This window comes from Nerophis ophidion, linkage group LG24 (assembly GCF_033978795.1).
Source record: "Nerophis ophidion isolate RoL-2023_Sa linkage group LG24, RoL_Noph_v1.0, whole genome shotgun sequence".
Classification (NCBI taxonomy): Eukaryota; Metazoa; Chordata; class Actinopteri; order Syngnathiformes; family Syngnathidae; genus Nerophis; species Nerophis ophidion.
The window spans coordinates 33,626,328-33,645,304 of record NC_084634.1 but is presented as its reverse complement, the minus strand read 5'-3'; the positions used below and the strand labels follow the sequence as shown (position 1 = coordinate 33,645,304).

Below are 18,977 nucleotides of genomic sequence, written 5' to 3'. Positions count from 1 at the left end.
GGTCTTTATTAAGATAGAAATAAATATTTTACTCTGAAAACAAGCTTTGTTCAAATTAAGCATTCCCGATATGTTGCTTGTTTTTCAATCAACCTTTTTTCTATGAGGGGAAAACCAAAATATTTTATTTGAATAGTTATATTCTAAATTTTAACATTTTTAAACTAGTAGAAAAATTATTTTAGGATTAGTCAATGACTAAAAATAAGTAAAATAGCTGATAAAATTAGGGACATTTTTAAATATAAAATGTTTACTCTTGGCATGTGTAGTATAGTAGCTGTTTATTTTGAACATTCTTACAAAGTTTTATCCAAAATGTACACAGTTCATCATGTCCAAAAAAGGGAGTCATAAGAAAAAAAGCTTACCTTCTTCTGTCCCGGTGGTGCATGGTTCCGGTTGTTCGCGTAGTCCCAGGGTGCAGAAAAGCCTGAGGGTCTGCAAGCAGAATATCCCTTTAATAGGGAAGGAACTCATATTCCTGGGTGGGTTTTGGGGTTAACCATTTTGCAATGCAGTCAGCTGAAAATGATGGAAAGCACCACTCTACATAGCAAATGACACTATGGGCAAAATTGAAATTGCACAAAATGCATTTTAAAGTATTTCAACTAAAATTGATAGTGCACCTCCTGGATTTGGAACGTTTCATGTGTCAGGTAAACCGTGACAAATGGGGCCATATGAATCCTCTTACTATAGCTGAGTATCCAAACAAAGACAGCAGTCAACCAATGCAAAAGATAGCAAAAAGCAGGAGAAGAACTCTAAAAAATATGAGTTACAGAACTAAGGTGTGCACTCGAAAGTAGTAATTGTCCGCAGGTGTGAGTCTCCTGATATGCCAAACAGAAACTGGTGTGTTAATCAGCACTCCAGACAGGCTGTGACGTGGCAGAGGAAGCATTCAGGAAGTGAAAAAAAAAAACAGAGAGAAATAATTGAAATGAATTATATTTATATAGCGCTATTCTCTAGTGTCTCAAAGCGCTTTTACATAGTGAAACCCAATATCTAAGTTACATTTAAACCAGTGTGGGTGGCACTGGGAGCAGGTGGGTAAAGGGTCTTGCCCAAGGACACAACGGCAGTGACTAGGATGGCGAAAGCAGGGATCGAACATGGAACCCTCAAGTTGCTGAGCTATACCGAGCTATACCGCCCCATCTCTTATGTGACTGTCATCATATTGCAGTTTACACGTATCTCTTATGTGTGACTGCCATCTACTGGTCACACTTATCATTACACAATGTACCATTTAAAATAGCTTTGAAGTCGGTAAGCACAACCCAAAATTTTCCCTACATTAGACGCACAGGTTCATAAGGCGCACTGTCGATTTTTGAGAAACTGAAAGGATTTTAAGTGTACCTTATAGTCCGAAAAATACGGCATTGTTGATGAATCATCTAGATTCGTATTGGATGGCCATTGAAGGTAAAGATGCCCACCTCGACTATTGAATACCTACTCAGTGGACTAGTGGTTAGAGTGTCCGCTCTGAGATCGCTAGGTTGTGAGTTAAAACCCTGGCCGAGTCATACAAAAGTCATACCCCAATATAAATTGGGGGTTAAATATCCAAAATTGATTCCCGGGCGCGGCACCACTGCTGCTCACTGCTCCCATCCATCCAGCGGTGCGGCTTAATAGCTTACCAAAGTCGTACTTAAACATTTTGATAGATTTTTGAGCGCCGTGTGTAACGTTCTATATTTTCAAATGGAACATATAAAAGGTTGGTGTTGTTTACTTGAGTCATATTGCAGTCTACACATATCTGAAGTTATATTTATGTAGCTCTTTTGTCTTGTGACTCAAAGCGCTTTACATAGTGAAACCCAATATACAAATTACATTTAAACCAGTGTGGGTGGCACTGGGAGCAGGTGGGTAAAGGGACTTGCCCAAGGACACAACGGCAGCGACTAAGATTGTGGAAGCAGGGATCGAACATGGAACCCTCAAGTTGCTGAGCTATACCGAGCCATACCGCCCCATCTCTTATGTGACTGTCATCATATTGCAGTTTACACGTATCTCTTATGCGTGACTGCCATCTAATGGTCACACTTATCATTACACCATGTACCAATTAAAATAGCTTCGATGTCGGTAAGCACAACCAGAAATATTCCGTACATTAGGCGCAGCGGTTTATAAGTCGCACTGTCGATTTTTGAGAAACTGAAAGGATTTTAAGTGCGTCTTATAGTCCAAAAAATACGGTATTGTTGATGAATCTTCTAGATTCCTATTGGATGGCCATTTAAGGTAAAGATTCCCACCCCGTCTGGATGGAAATCTTCCTAAAATTATTTCTTGTGTATACCGTTCGAAATGGTGATGGTAGAGCCCCAGGATAAAAATAGCAGTTCACACACACACACACACACACACACACACACACACACACACACACACACACACACACACACACACACACTTCTTATATCTTACACCGGGCTGACTTGACAAAAAGCCACATTTGCCAGCTCCATCTCAGCGCCTCCTGTTGTTTACACGTCATATCAACCTAACTTAGTGGCAAATTGGTGCAAGCTTTCGCCTCCCTACTTAGCCGCCGGGATTTCTTTGAAAGCTTGAGCAAACAGTCCAGTGGAATCTGGCCACAGTAGGAGGGGGAGCCGGAGTCGATGGTAAACCCCAGCCAACTCCGTACTGCAACGCCCTCTGGGGTCAAGAAGGCCATCAAACACCTAAGTGAATCATCTGAGGTCTGGTGAGGCAACATAGTTCGAGCTGTTTGCCAAGGTCGACCTTGTGAAGCCACGCACATTTGCTTTCAAATAATAACTATTGATTCGGGACCTTGAAACTACCTTTTCACTCTTCCTTTGTTACGTATGAGAGAAATATATATATCAATCAATCAATCAATGTTTATTTATATAGCCCCAAATCACAAATGTCTCAAAGGACTGCATAAATCATTACGACTAAAACATCCTCGGAAGAACCCACAAAAGGGCAAGGAAAACTCACACCCAGTGGGCAGGGAGAATTCACATCCAGTGGGACGCCAGTGACAATGCTGACTATGAGAAACCTTGGAGAGGACCTCAGATGTGGGCAACCCCCCCCCCCCCCCCTCTAGGGGACCGAAAGCAATGGATGTCGAGCGGGTCTAACATGATACTGTGAAAGTTCAATCCATAGTGGCTCCAACACAGCCGCGAGAGTTCAGTTCAAGCGGATCCAAGACAGCAGCGAGAGTCCCGTCCACAGGAAACCATCTCAAGCGGAGGCGGATCAGCAGCATAGGGATGTCCCCAACCGATACAGGCGAGCGGTCCATCCTGGGTCCCGACGAGCGGTCCATCCTGGGTCTCGACTCTGGACAGCCAGTACTTCATCCATGGTCATCGGACCGAACCCCCTCCACAAGGGAGGGGGGGACATAGGAGAAAGAAAAGAAGCGGCAGATCAACTGGTCTAAAAAGGAGGTCTATTTAAAGGCTAGAGTATACAGATGAGTTTTAAGGTGAGACTTAAATGCTTCTACTGAGGTAGCATCTCAAACTGTTACCGGGAGGACATTCCAGATTACTGGAGCCCGAACGGAAAACGCTCTATAGCCCGCAGACTTTTTTTGGGCTCTAGGAATCACTAATAAGCTGGAGTCTTTTGAACGCAGATTTCTTGCCGGGACATACGGTACAATACAATCGGCAAGATATAAACATACAAAACCCAAAACCAGTCAAGTTGGCACGTTGTGTAATTCGTAAATAAAAACAGAATACAATGATTTGCAAATCCTTTTCAACTTATATTCAATTGAATAGACTGCAAAGACAATATAGTTGATATGGGATGAGCTTGGCGTTTCTGGGTGTTGTTGATAAATGGCTTCCGCTTTGCATAGTAGAGTTTTAACATGCACTTACAGATAAAGCGACGAACTGTAGTTACTGACAGCGTCAGGGCGGGGTTTTTCCCCCCGAAATGCAGACGGACGACTCCGGACGAAAGCGTGAGGTAGGAACATGATTTAATTATCAAAACTCAAAGAGGTACAAACAAAACGGAACACAAGGCTAAGGCTAGGGACAAAGCAATACTCATGGAACTGTGGCATGAAACAAATTACACTTACGAAGCAAACAATGACGCCGGGCCGACTGACCGGCAAAGGCAGGCTTAAATAATGCCTCTGATTAGTGCTCGGGTAGCAGGTGAGCGGGCGAACACTAATCAGAGACAGGTGAACATAATGAGCAACCATTGCAACCAAAACAAACTCAAAGGTGTACAAATAGGAACTATCGATCCATCTACTGCTTATTCCCCTTTGGGGTCGCGGGGGGCGCTGGTGCCTATCTCAGCTACAATCGGGCAGAAGGCGGAGTACAAGGACAAGTCGCCACCTCATCACAGGTCCAACACAGACAGACAGACAACATTCACACTCACATTCACACACTAGGGCCCATTTAGTGTTGCCAGTCAACCTATCCCCAGGTGCATGTCTTTGGAGGTGGGAGGAAGCCGGAGTACCCGGAGGGAACCCACGCAGTCACGGGGAGAACATGCAAACTCCAACACAGAAAGATCCCGAGCCCGGGATTGAACCCAGGACTACTCATGAACTTCGTATTGTGAGGCAGATGCACCGTGCAGCCCAAATAAGAACTAAAGGTGTCCAAAACTAACAGAAAACACAAAACATGATCCAGACAACGGATCATGACAGACAGTGGTTTTCTGAAGCGTTCCCGAGACCATGTAGTGATATCCTTTACACACTGATATCGATTTTTGATGCAGTACCACCTGAGGGATCGAAGCTCCGTAATATCATCGCTTACGTGAAGTGATTCCTCAAGATTCTCGGAGCCTTTTGATATTACGGACCGTAAATGGTGAAATCCCTAAATTACTCTTTCTGAAATAAGCAGGGTCGTCCATGATAATGTTGCTCCAAAACCTATATGTACCTTTCAGCATTAATGGTGCCTTCACAGATGTGTAAGTTACCCATGCTTTGGGCACTAATACACCCCCATACCATCACAGATGCTGGCTTTTCAATTTTGCGCCTTGAACAATCCGGATGGTTCTGTTCCTCTTTGGTGCGGAGGACACGACGTCCACAGTTTCCAAAAGCAATTAGAAACCACATAAGAGTTTTGCGCTTTGCATCAGTCCATCTTAGATGAGCTCGAGCCCAGTGAAGCCGGCGGCGTTTCTGGGTGTTGTTGATAAATGGCTTTTGCTTCGCATAACAAGAGTTTTAACTTGCACTCACAGATGTAGCGACGAATTGTAGTCAATGACAGTGGTTTTCTGAAGTGTTCCTGAGCCCATGTGGTGATATTTTTTACACACTGATGACGCTTTTTGATGCAGTACCACCTGAGGGATCTAAGGTCCGTAATATCATCGCTTACGTGAAGTGATTTCTCAAGATTTTCGGAACCTTTTGATGATATTACGGACCGTAGATGGTGAAATCCCTAAATTACTCGCAATAGCTCGTTGAGAAATGTTGTTAAACTGTTGGGCAATTTGCTCACGCTATTGTTCACAACGAGCTTTTATAACCAATCATGGCACCCACCTGTTCCCAATTAGCCTGCTCACCTGTGGGATGTTCCAAATAAGTGTTTGATGAGCATTCCTCAACTTTCTCATTGCCACACTTGCCGGTCTCTGGTTTTGACTCTGCAAGTAGAATTGTGGTACAGCGACTTGAAGATGTTAATATATTTTGGTGGTATGCCATATAGCTGGACCATCTGACCCAGTGATTCCCGGTCGATGCCGTCGAAAGCTGTCTTGAAATCAATGTAATTGACCATGATGAGTGTCTAATGTTCTTTGCACCGTTCAATGATGTTGCAAAGTGTGAAGATTTTCTCCGAGCAGGACTTCCCCTTCCTAAAGCCAGCTTGATCTTCCCTTCAGATCTTATCCACCTCGCCTTTTAGGTGTTGTATTGAACAAATATTAATATTTATCTTTTGATCTATTATTTGTTTACATTATACTGGCTCACCTGCACTGGCTTCCTGTGCACTTAAGAAGTGAATTTAAGGTTTTACTACTTACGTATAAAATACTACACGGTCTAGCTCCATCCTATCTTGCCGATTGTATTGTACCATATGTCCCGGCAAGAAATCTGCGTTCAAAGAACTCCGGCTTATTAGTGATTCCCAGTGCCCAAAAAAAGTCTGCAGGCTATAAAGCGTTTTCTATTCGGGCTCCAGTACTCTGGAATGCCCTCTCGGTAACAGTTCGAGATGCTACCTCAGTAGAAGCATTTAAGTCCTATCTTAAAACTAATTTGTATACTCTAGCCTTTAATAGACCCCCTTTTTAGACAAGTTGATCTGCCGTTTCTTTTCTTTTTCTCCTCTGCCCCCCTCTCCCTTATGGAAGGGGGGTGGGACACAGGTCCGGTGGCCATGGATTAAGTACTGGCTGTCCAAAGTCTGGACCCAGGATGGACCACTCGCCTGTGTATCTGTTGGGGACATCTCTGGTCTGCTGATCCGCCTCCGCTTGGGATGGTTTCCTGCTGGCTCCACTATGGATGGGACTCTCGCTACTATATTGGATCCACTATGGACTGGACTCACACCGTTATGTTGGATCCACTATGGACTGGACTTTTACAATATCATGTTAGACCCGCTCGACATCCATTGATTTTGGTCTTCTCCAAGGTTTCTCATAGTCACTGTCACCGACGTCCCACTGGAATGAGTTTTTCCTTGCCCGAGGATGTCGTTGTGGCTTGTACAGCCCTTTGAGACACTTGTGATTTAGGGCTATATAAATAAACTGTCAAGTTCGTCCCTGACAGTTTGGTTATGTTTTTGTTTTTTCCTTTGCATTTGTCTTTGTTTCCTCTGTGTGTGTTGTATTTCCTGTCAGCGCTCTTATTTTGTCTGTTTCCTGTGTTCCTCCCTGAGTGCTGTTTCCCCTCAGCTGTGGCTGATTGCCACCTGGCCACACCTGGTGTCAATCAGTCCGCTCCTATTTTAACCTGCCTTCCCATCCAGTCTGTGCTGGATTGTTGTCACTTCTGTATTGTCGCTCCTGTCATGTCGTGTCGTGTCGTGCCATTGCAGCAGAGCGGTAAGCTATTTTTTGGTAGCAGTTTGTAGCTCACTGTCTTTTTTGCCGCTTGTGCCAGCTTTTTGGAAATGTGTTGCAGGCAACAAATTCCAAAAAAAAAAGGTAATATTTGCAAATAATAAAGTGTTCCAGTTCAAACGTTAAATATCTTGTCTTTGCAGTCTAAGTTGAAAAGGATTTGCCAATCATTGTATTCTGTTTTTATTCACCATTTACACAATGTGCCAAATTTACTGGTTTTTGAAATGATTTTATGTACATCTCCACAGGAGTATGTAGGATTTTTTTTGTTTAAACAATAGTATTTTTACTTATTTTTTAATATATGACATTCACTGGAATTATTGCATTTTTTCTTTAAAAAAAAGAAGAACAACATATATTTTTGTTTAAAACCTCTTGCAATAAAGAAAAAATAATAATAATACAAAAACAATCAGGGCACCCTGCAATGTAACGTAATATAACGTGTTTGTTTGTGTAACCCATCTCTTCCACTCCTGGAGTGCTGCACACCAAAGGGTAAACATTTGGCAAAACACACACCCCTGCCGTGTTCCCTGTGCTTTTTTTTTTTTTTTTTTTTTTAGACGACAACACCAAATTGTGGTGCTGTTACGAATCACCACCAGAGCTTTTAGGGACCGACAAGCACATGTGAGTAGAAATTCAGCAGGATCGATTGAAAACCTGCAATCAAGCAACATTTTTTTGCAGGAAAATATTGTGGGACTTAACTAATTTTCCTAAAAAATCTGGGTATTATCTTCGACCCAACTCTCTCCTTTGAGTCACACATTAAAAGCGTTACTAAAACGGCCTTCTTTCATCTCCGTAATATCGCTAAAATTCGCTCCATTCTGTCCACTAAAGACGCCGAGATCATTATCCATGCGTTTGTTACGTCTCGTCTCGATTACTGTAACGTATTATTTTCGGGTCTCCCCATGTCTAGCATTAAAAGATTACAGTTGGTACAAAATGCGGCTGCTAGACTTTTGACAAGAACAAGAAAGTTTGATCACATTACGCCTGTACTGGCTCACCTGCACTGGCTTCCTGTGCACTTAAGATGTGACTTTAAGGTTTTACTACTTACGTATAAAATACTACACGGTCTAGCTCCATCCTATCTTGCCGATTGTATTGTACCATATGTCCCGGCAAGAAATCTGCGTTCAAAGGACTCCGGCTTATTAGTGATTCCTAGAGCCCAAAAAAAGTCTGTGGGCTATAGAGCGTTTTCCGTTCGGGCTCCAGTACTCTGGAATGCCCTCCCGGTAACAGTTCGAGATGCTACCTCAGTAGAAGCATTTAAGTCTCACCTTAAAACTCATCTGTATACTCTAGCCTTTAAATAGACCTCCTTTTTAGACCAGTTGATCTGCCGCTTCTTTTCTTTCTCCTATGTCCCCCCCTCCCTTGTGGAGGGGGTCCGGTCCGATGACCATGGATGAAGTACTGGCTGTCCAGAGTCGAGACCCAGGATGGACCGCTTGTCGGGACCCAGGATGGACCGCTCGCCTGTATCGGTTGGGGACATCTCTACGCTGCTGATCCACTTGAGATGGTTTCCTGTGGACGGGACTCTCGCTGCTGTCTTGGATCCGCTTGAACTGAACTCTCGCGGCTGTGTTGGAGCCACTATGGATTGAACTTTCACAATATCATGTTAGACCCGCTCGACATCCATTGCTTTCGGTCCCCTAGAGGGGGGGGGGTTGCCCATATCTGAGGTCCTCTCCAAGGTTTCTCATAGTCAGCATTGTCACTGGCGTCCCACTGGATGTGAATTCTCCCTGCCCACTGGGTGTGAGTTTTCCTTGCCCTTTTGTGGGTTCTTCCGAGGATGTTGTAGTCGTAATGATTTGTGCAGTCCTTTGAGACATTTGTGATTTGGGGCTATATAAATAAACATTGATTGATTGATTGATTGAAGGTATTTACCATTTGTTTATTGATTTTACAGTTTAAGGATAAATATGGGTTAGATTTAGGCTAGCATGTCCTACAAAGCATTTTTAAGCACAGCCTGTCATTCATTTTGTCCAACTTTTTCTCCTAAATTCAAAACCTTATGTTGAAAAGGTGTATTTAGCCTACTGATGTGTATTTACAAACCCCGAGTTGGGAAATTGTGTTAGATGTAAATATAAACGGATAACAATGATTTGCAAATCATTTTCAACCCATATTCAGTTGAATACACTACAAAGAAAAGATATTTGATGTTCAAACTCATAAACTTGATTTTTTTTTTTGCACACCCTCATCACAGGGCCAGAGTTATGTTTATATAGCTTTCATATTTAGTTTGATAGTTATACTGTCATATTGAGTAAAAAAAAAAAAAAAAAAAACTTGTGTCTTTGCAAACCTTACAAAAGATATTTTTCCTAGTAAAACTCACAAAGATACATTCCTCCAGGCATTATTAGCCATTTTGCATGTGTGGTTTAGGAGTTATGTTTAAATAACTGAAATACTGAAAGTGACAGTATACTGTCATGGTGAGTACAACCTAACTTTTGTATTTGTAATTCTTATGAAAACAACTGATTCTAGTAAAACCCACAATGATTAAATATTACAGGCATTTTTAGACATTTTGCATGTTTGGTTTGGGAGTTACGTTGGAATACATTTTTTATTGCTTTTCACGCACAGTATGAAACGTTTGGTGGACAAAGTGAGACAAAAAAGTAGTGGAAGACTTTGCATGTAACCAAACTATTGCGTCACAGTCCACACTACGGTGAGTTCAAGAACCGCCAAAACTGGTAGGACAAAACAACGTTCACCAAATGCTCTCTTCAGTGAAGCATACGTATTAAACAGTGGGCTTTCTATCAATTGGGAACGTTTGTGTCGTGTTTCTCCTCAAACAAAAAACATACTAAAATTTAAAAAAAAAAAGTTTTCACCCCATCTTTTTCAGTTTTTTAATCCTTTTTTTCGAAATGCTCCAGGGAGCCACTAGGGCGGCACTAAAGACGAAGTGAATTATATTTATATAGCACTTTTCTCTAGTGACTCAAAGCACTTTTACATAGTGAAATAACCTAAGTTACATTTAAACCAGTGTGGGTGGCACAGGGAGCAGGTGGGTAAAGTGTCTTGCCCAAGGACACAACGGCAGTGACTAGGATGGCGGAAGCGGGAATCAAACCTGCAACCCTTAAGTTGCTGGCACAGCCACTCTACCAACCGAGCTATGCCGCCCCAAAAAATGCTCCAGGGAGCCAATAAGGTGGCACTAAAGACCTGCATGTTAGTTAGACACAAACTCCATTAAAATGGTATGGCAACTCTAGTAAAACCCACAAAGATTAAATATTACAGGCTTTCTTTGACATTTTGCATGTTTGGTTTAGAAGTTATGTTGGAATACATTTTTTTATTGCTTTTCACGCACAGTATTAAACGTTTAGTGGACAAAATGAGACAAAGGAGGAGTGGAAGACTTTGCATGTAAACAAACTATTGCGTAACAGTCCACACTAAGGTGGGTTCAAAAACCGCCAAAACTGGTAGGACAAAACGACGTTCACCAAATGCTCTCTTCAGTGAAGCATACTTATTAAACAGTGGGCTTTCTATCAATTGGGAACGTTTGTGTTGTGTTTCTCCTCAAACAAAAAACATACTAAATTAAAAAAAAAAAAGTTTTCGCCCCATCTTTTTCAGTTTTTTAATAATTTTTTAAAAATGCTCCAGGGAGCCACTAGGGCGGCACTAAAGACCCGCATGTTTGTTAGACACAAACTACATATTGGTATGGCAACTGATTCTAGTAAAACCCACAAATATTAAATATTACAGGCATTTTTAGACATTTTGCATGTTGGGTTTAGGAGTTACGTTGGAATACATTTTTTTAACTGCTTTTCACGCTTAGTATTAAACATTTGGTGGACAAAATGAGAAAGAGTGGAAGACTTTGCAGGTTGACAAAGTATTTCTAGTAAAAAACCCACAAAACTTAAATATTACAGGCATTTTTAGACATTTTGCATGTTGGGTTTAGGAGTTACGTTGGACTACATTTTTTATTGCTTTTCACGCACAGTATTAAACATTTGGTGGACAAAATGAGAAAGAGTGGAAGACTTTGCATGTAAACAAACTATTGCGTCACAGTCCACACTACGGTGAGTTCAAGAACCGCCAAAACTTGTAGGACAAAACGACGTTCACCAAATGCTCTCTCCAGTGAAGCATTTGCTTTCTAACAATTGGGAAGGTTTGTACTCAAACAAAAAACGTATTAAAACAAAAAAAAAAGTGTTTTCGCCCCATCTTTTTCCATTTTCAATCCATCCATCCATCCCATGGATGGATTGAAAATGGAAAAAGATGGGGCGAAAACACTTTTTTTTTCTTTTTTAAAAATGCTCCAGGGAGCCACTAGGGCGGCACTAAAGACCCGCATGTTTGTTACACAAACTACATATTGGTATGGCAACTGATTCTAGTAAAACCCACAAAGATTAAATATTACAGGCATTTTTTGACATTTTGCATGTTGGGTTTAGGAGTTACGTTGGAATAAATTTTTTATTGCTTTTCACGCACAGTATTAAACATTTGGTGGACAAAATGAGAAAGAGTGGAAGACTTTGCATGTAAACAAACTATTGCGTCACAGTCCACACTATGGTGAGTTCAAGAACCGCCAAAACTGGTAGGACAAAACGACATTCACCAAATGCTGTCTTCAGTGAAGCAAACGTATTAAACAGTGGGCTTTCAATCAATTGGGAAAGTTTGCGTCGTGTTTGTCCTCAAACAAAAACATACACATTTTTTTTTTTAAATTGTTTTCGCCCCATCTCTTTCAATTTTTTAATCATTTTTTAAAAATGCTCCAGGGAGCCACTAGGGTGGCACTAAAGACCCGCATGTTAGTTAGACACAAACTACATATTGGAATGGCAAATGATTCTAGTAAAACCCACAAAGATTAAATATTACAGGCATTTTTAGACATTTTGCATGTTTGGTTTAGGAGTTACGTTGAAATACATTTTTTATTGCTTTTCACGCACAGTATAAAACATTTGGTGGACAAAATGAGAAAGAGTGGAAGACTTTGCATGTAAACAAACTATTGCGTCACAGTCCACACTATGGTGAGTTCCAGAACCGCCAAAACTGGTAGGACAAAACGACGTTCACCAAATGCTCTCTTCAGTGAAGCATATGTATCAAACAGTGGGCTTTCTATCAATTGGGAACGTTTGCGTCGTGTTTGTCCTCAAACAAAAACATACACATTTTTTTTTTTTTAATTGTTTTCGCCCCATCTCTTTCTGTTTTTTAATCCTTTTTTAAAAATGCTCCAGGGAGCCACTAGGGCGGCAATAAAGACCCGCATGTTGGTTAGACACAAACTACATATTGGTATGGCAACCGATTCTAGTAAAAACCCACAAAACTTAAATATTACAGGCATTTTTAGACATTTTGCATGTTGGGTTCAGGAGTTACGTTGGAATACATTTTTTATTGCTTTTCACGCACAGTATTAAACATTTGGTGGACAAAATGAGAAAGAGTGGAAGACTTTGCATGTAAACAAACTATTGCGTCACAGTTCCAGAACCGCCAAAACTGGTAGGACAAAACGACGTTCACCAAATGCTCTCTTCAGTGAAGCATTTGCTTTCTAACAATTGGGAAGGTTTGAACTCAAACAAAAAACGTATTAAAACAAAAAAAAAAAAAGTGTTTTCGCCCCATCTTTTTCCATTTTCAATCCTTTTTTAAAAAATGCTCCAGGGAGCCACTAGGGCGGCACTAAAGAGCCACACGTATACATATTGGTACGGCAACTCCCACATTTAGAACAATGGTTACCTCATTTGCCTTGGATGGTCCTATCAGCCACTCTTCACACTCATCCATTATCCACCCTGACCATCGATGACCTACCATGGACACAAGGAATGCACTCTGAGGACACTGGCACAAGACGAATGAGCGAAGATGCACTCTGAACTATTGACAAATGGCATGAAACACACACCCGACACACACTTACAATGCACAGTTGAAGATGGATGATGGAAGACGGTTGATGTCCGCGACGAACCGACACTGCCTTATCCGAACTGTAGATGACAAATGAACGCTGGCCTCAGCTGGTGTTTTCACCCGACGCGACAGCTGACCGGGGGGGGGTTATTTTTTTGGATTTGTAAAACCTGAAGTGAACATTTTCTTATAATTGACCAGTATAGGATCAGTATTACATTTTAGCTTTGAATACACAAAAAATAACCTCGTAATCATTATAGCTCACGGTAAAATTTGCTTTTGTTTTTTGAGAATTTGGCATTGTTTTCCATCCATCCATTTTCTACCGCTTATTCCCTTTTTGGGGTCACGGGGGGCGCTGGCGCCTATCTCAGCTACAGTCAGGCGGAAGGCGGGGTACACCCTGGACAAGTCGCCACCTCATCGCAGTGGCATTGTTTTTTTTTGTTAAAATTACCGTATTTTCCGGACCGTAGGGCGCACTTCAGATGAATGGTTCTATTTTTTTGTCTTTTTCATACAATAAAGGGCACCGGATTATACGGCGCTTTGAAAGAGTAATATTATCACACACACACACACACACACACACATACATACACACACACACACACACACACACATCTATCCATCCATTCATACATCACTTTCTGTTTTTCATCTAAAGAAAAACACTCATTTTACACACTCCGTTTCCATATGGAGCGGCAGAGCTCGGTTGGTAGAGTGGCCGTGCCAGCAACTTGAGGGTTGCAGGTTCGATTCCCGCTTGTGCATCCTAGTTACTGCCGTTGTGTCCTTGGGCAAGACACTTTACCCACCTGCTCCCAGTGCCACCCACACGGGTTTAAATGTAACTTAAATATTGGGTGTCACTATGTAAAGCGCTTTGAGTCACTTGAGAAAAGCGCTATATAAATATAATTCACTTCACTTCATATGTGTTGGAAATTGTGTTAAATGTAAATATAAACGGAATATAATGATTTTCACATCCTTTTCAACCCATATTCAATTGAATGCACTACAAAGACAACATATTTGATGTTCAAACTCATGAACGTTTTCTTTTTTTCGTAAATAATAATCAACTTAGAATTTTGTGGCTGCAACACGTGCCAAAGTAGTTGGGAAAGGGCATGTTCACCACTGTGTTACATCACCTTTTCTTTTAACAACACTCAATAAACGTTTGGGAACTGAGGAAACTAATTGTTTAATCTTTGAAAGCGGAATTCTTTCCCATTCTTGTTTTATGTAGAGCTTCAGTCGTTCAGCAGTCCGGGATCTCCGCTGTCGTATTTTACGCTTCATAATGCGCCACACATTTTCGATGGGAGACAGGTCTGGACCGCAGGCGGGCCAGGAAAGTATCTGCACTCTTTTTTTATGAAGTCACGCTGTTGTAACACGTGCTGAATGTGTCTTGGCATTGTCTTGCTGAAATAAGCAGGGGCGTCCATGAAAAAGACGGCGCTTAGATGGCAGCATATGTTGCTCCAAAACCTGTATATACCTTTCAGCATTAAATGTGCCTTCACAGATGTGTTTTCTGAATTGTTCCTGAGCCCATGTGGTGATATCCTTTAGAGATCGATGTCGGTTTTTGATACAGTGCCGTCTGAGGGATCGAAGGTCACAGTCATTCATGCTTACGTGGAGTGATTTCTCCAGATTCTCTGAACCTTTTGATGATATTATGGACCGTAGATGTTGAAATTGATATTTGCGCGTTTACACTGGAGTCTGATAAGGATCACATTTGACTTGCAGAGTAAACACTCAGCTGGAAAAAAACTAAATCACATTTTGAAAAAATTTGATTTGAGCCAGTTTGTCTTGCAGTGTAAACCTAGTCAAAGTGTGCTATTATTATTATTATTATTATTAGATTGATTGGCAACACTAAATGTGAGTTCAAACCTTGGCCGAGTCATATCAAAGACTATACAATTGGGACCCATTACCTCCTTGCTTGGCACTCAAGGGTTGGAATTAGGGGTTAAATCACCAAAAATGATTCCCGGGCGCGGCCACCACTGCTGCCCACTGCTCCCCTCACCTCCCAGGGGGTGATCAAGGGTACTGGGTCAAATGAAGAGAATAATTTCGCCACATCTAGTTTGTGTGTGACAATCATTAGCATTTTAACTTCAATTTAAATTGGCCCTAGAGTGTGAATGTTGTCTGTCTGTGTTGGCCCTGCGATGAGGCCGCGACTTGTCCAGGGTGTACTTGCCTTCCGCCCGAATGCAGCTGAGATAGGCTTCAGCAACCCCCCGCGAACCCGAAAGGGACAAGCGGTAGGAAATGGATGGTTGGAATAATGTAAAAGACTTCCTTGCGGTCTACATAACATGTAATGGTAGTTCTTTGGTCAAAATGTTGCATAGGTGATGTTTTACAGATCATCTTCAAGTCACTTCAGGAGGCGCTGTTTTGTGGGCGGGTCTTATTTACGTGGCTCACCTTCGACAGCGTATTCTCCCCGTCATCTTTGTTGTAGCGGTGTAGCGTGCAAGGACGGGAGTGGAGGAAGTATCAAAAGATGGCGCTAACTGTTTTAATGACATTCAGACTTTTTACTTCAATCAATAATGCAGCAGCATCTCCTCATCCGTGGCTCACTAATGCGACACATACTTACCAACCCCGGGAGACATCCCGAATTTCAGTGCTCCTCCCGAAAATCTCCCGGGGCAGCCATTCTCCCGAATTCCTCCCGATTTCCACACGGACAACAATATTGGGGGCGTGCCTTAAAGGTCCTCTACAACCTGTCGTCACGTCTGCTTTTCCTCCATAATAACATGGTGTCGGTCCACTCACATAATATATGCGGCTTTTACAGACGCACACATGACCTGTATGGTCAACATCCATACAGGTCACAATGAGGGTGGCCGTATAAACAACTTTAACACTGTTACATATATGCGCCACACTTTGAACCCACACCAAACAAGAATGACAAACGCATTTCGGGAGAACATCAGCACTGTAAAACAACATAAACACAACAGAACAAATACCCAGAACCCCTTGCAGCACTAGCTCTTCCGGGACGCTACAATATACACCCCCCCATCTCCCGAAATCAGAGGTCTCAATGTTGGCAAGTAGGGTGCGACAACAACACCGGAAATGTGTCCCGTGAAAACCGTCCGAACGGAACTCTGTAATAACTAAAGTTCCTCGGGTGAATAATGTAAACTCACTACACCAGTATGTTTTAGCGCTTTCATGGAGAGTTTACTGACAGATATAAGTAAGAACTTTACACTACTTTATATAAGAAAATGGCAACAGCGGAGGATGAATGTCACATAACAAGAAGATCGAGAAAAAGAAGAAGCTTATCGACTATGGTGTCGCCACGGACTACAAAGGCAGAAGCAGGCAATTTTTCAGGATTCATGCAGATCTCAAATACAGATCAGCAGGTACCAGAAGGTGAAAAAAAAGTTGCTTTAGCATAATATTGCAAACCAAAATGCCAGATAATGTCTTACCTTATACACACACCATAATAATACTCGTATGTTGAAACACATCAAGCTGTGGGGCTTCATAGCTTACCTACTCAGTGGCCTAGTGGTTAGAGTGTCCGCCCTGCGATCCGTACGTTGCGAGTTCAAACCTCGGCTTAGTCATACCAAAGACTATAAAAACGGGACCCATTACCTCCCTGCTTGGCACTCAAGGGTTGGAATTATAAATAAATGATAAATGGGTTGTACTTGTGTAGCGCTTTTCTACCTTCAAGGTACTCAAAGTGCTTTGACACTACTTCCACATTTACCCATTCACACACACATTCACACACTGATGGAGGGAGCTGCCATGCAAGGCGCCAACCAGCACCCATCAGGAGCAAGGGTGAAGTGTCTTGCTCAGGACACAACAGACGTGACGAGGTTGGTACTAGGTGGGATTTGAACCAGGGACCCTCGGGTTGCGCACGGCCACTCTTCCACTGCGCCACGCCGTCCCTATTGGGGGTTAAATCACCAAAAATGATTCCCGGGCGTGGCACCGCTGCTGCTCACTGCTCCCCTCACCCCCCATTGTGACAATCATTGGTACTTATACTTAACTTAAAGTCGTACTAAAATATTTTGATATTATTTGGAGTATATATTCGATTGAACATTTGAAATGTTGGTGCTGTTTACTTGAGTCATATTGTGCAGTTTACACATATCTCTTATGTGTGACTGCCATCTACTGGTCGCACTTATCATTTCACCATGTACCACATAAAAATGCTCCGAGGTCGGTAAGAAAAAACTGAATTATTCCGTACATTAGGCGCATCGGGTTATAAGGCGCACTGTCGAGTTTTTAAATGCGCCTTATAGTTCGGAAAATACGGTAATAAAAAAAACACTGTTTTATAATCGTTTCCCTTCGAGGATCACAGTGTTAGCAGCGATCAGTGTTCACCTACGTCTCCTTCCGCCCGGAACTTCAAGCTAATTAAAGCAAAAGGAAGAAAAATGTCAAATGTGACCAGTTGACATCCTTTGAATCGGGTCGACAGATGATTCTGACCCATCAGTCCCGCATTGATCAGAGCGATCTTTTTAAAGAGCTGTGACCGCGCATTTGAGGCGGCCCGGGACCGTTTGTCGACATGTCAATACACAAACGGTGTTGCTATCTTCCACACAATACACACAAAGCGCGATCATCGAACTTTTGACCCTCTTGTGTGCCAGTCTTTTGGAAAACAACAACTTTTCTCTTTGATTGTTTCTGTGGCTTGCATCAATGTTGTGGTCGACTTTGAGGGCATTTTTCATGCAACGTTTTAAAGGCCTGCTGAAATGAGATTTTCTTATTTAATCGGGGATAGCAGGTCCATTGTATGTGTCATACTTGATCATTTCGCCATATTGCCATATTTTTGCTGAAAGGATTTAGTAGAGAACGTCAGCGATAAAGTTCGCAACTTTTGGTCGCTAATAAAAAAGCCTTGCCTGTACCGGAAGTAGCAGACGATGTATGCGTGACGTCACGGGTTGTAGAGCTCCTCACATCCGCACATTGTTTACAATCATGGCCACCAGCAGCGAGAGCGATTCGGACCGAGAAAGCGACGATTTCCCCATTAATTTGAGCGAGGATGAAAGATTCGTGGATGAGGAAAGTGAGAGTGAATTAGATTAGATTAGATAGATAGTGCTTTATCTATTCCTTCAGAAAAATTCAAATTTTCACCACAATCCCATTCAAGATCAGACAAACATTAGAGGGAGACAGAACAGGATCGCTGCCGTGTCTGCCGGCTTCCAGCGCCCCTTACAAAAAAGATGAGATACAGGTAAACAAGGCAGGGGGAATGGGAGAAAAAATAGAAGATTAAAATAAAATAAAATAAAAAAATATCGGTCTAAGCCTGGGCCCTGGAGAGGGGGTCCAGACTGAGGCCAAGGGAAAAAAACAAAAACAACTCATAGTCATAGTGCACATCCCTCTCACGTGTGTGTAAGAGGGAAACATCAAACATCAAAGAACACAGAGGACATTAAAGATATTAAAGTAGCATACAGCTATGAATAAAAAGAAAAAGTACCCCACCTTCCGCCCGATTGTAGCTGAGATAGGCGCCAGCGCCCCCCGCGACCCTGAAAGGGAATAAGCGGTAGAAAATGGATGGATGGAAGAAACATATACACTGTGTTGGCCTCTGCGATGTTCCATGCCATCGTCCGCTGGGGTGGAGGGAGCATGGCCAGAGACAGGAGCGGACCCAACAAAGCAACCAAGAGAGCCGACTCCACTCTCGGCCGCCAACCAACTCTCAGCCAGTGTCCAGT

General features: G+C 42.2%; 1 long non-coding RNA gene across 2 annotated transcripts in view; it reads right to left on the bottom strand.

Annotated features, from left to right (window-relative positions):
* Positions 1-370: 370 nt before the first annotated feature.
* LOC133542403 (uncharacterized) overlaps positions 371-18,977 on the bottom strand; it is a 62,185-nt gene continuing 43,578 nt past the window's right edge. Inside the window, exons 1-3 of one of the 2 annotated variants that reach the window (XR_009804154.1) lie at positions 13,160-13,231; positions 12,976-13,046; positions 371-441 (exon numbers count right to left, since the gene is read on the bottom strand). This is a non-coding gene — a long non-coding RNA (uncharacterized LOC133542403). Of the gene's footprint in view, positions 442-12,975; positions 13,047-13,159; positions 13,232-18,977 lie in introns of those variants that run through there. The other variant, XR_009804155.1, reaches the window with a different exon arrangement.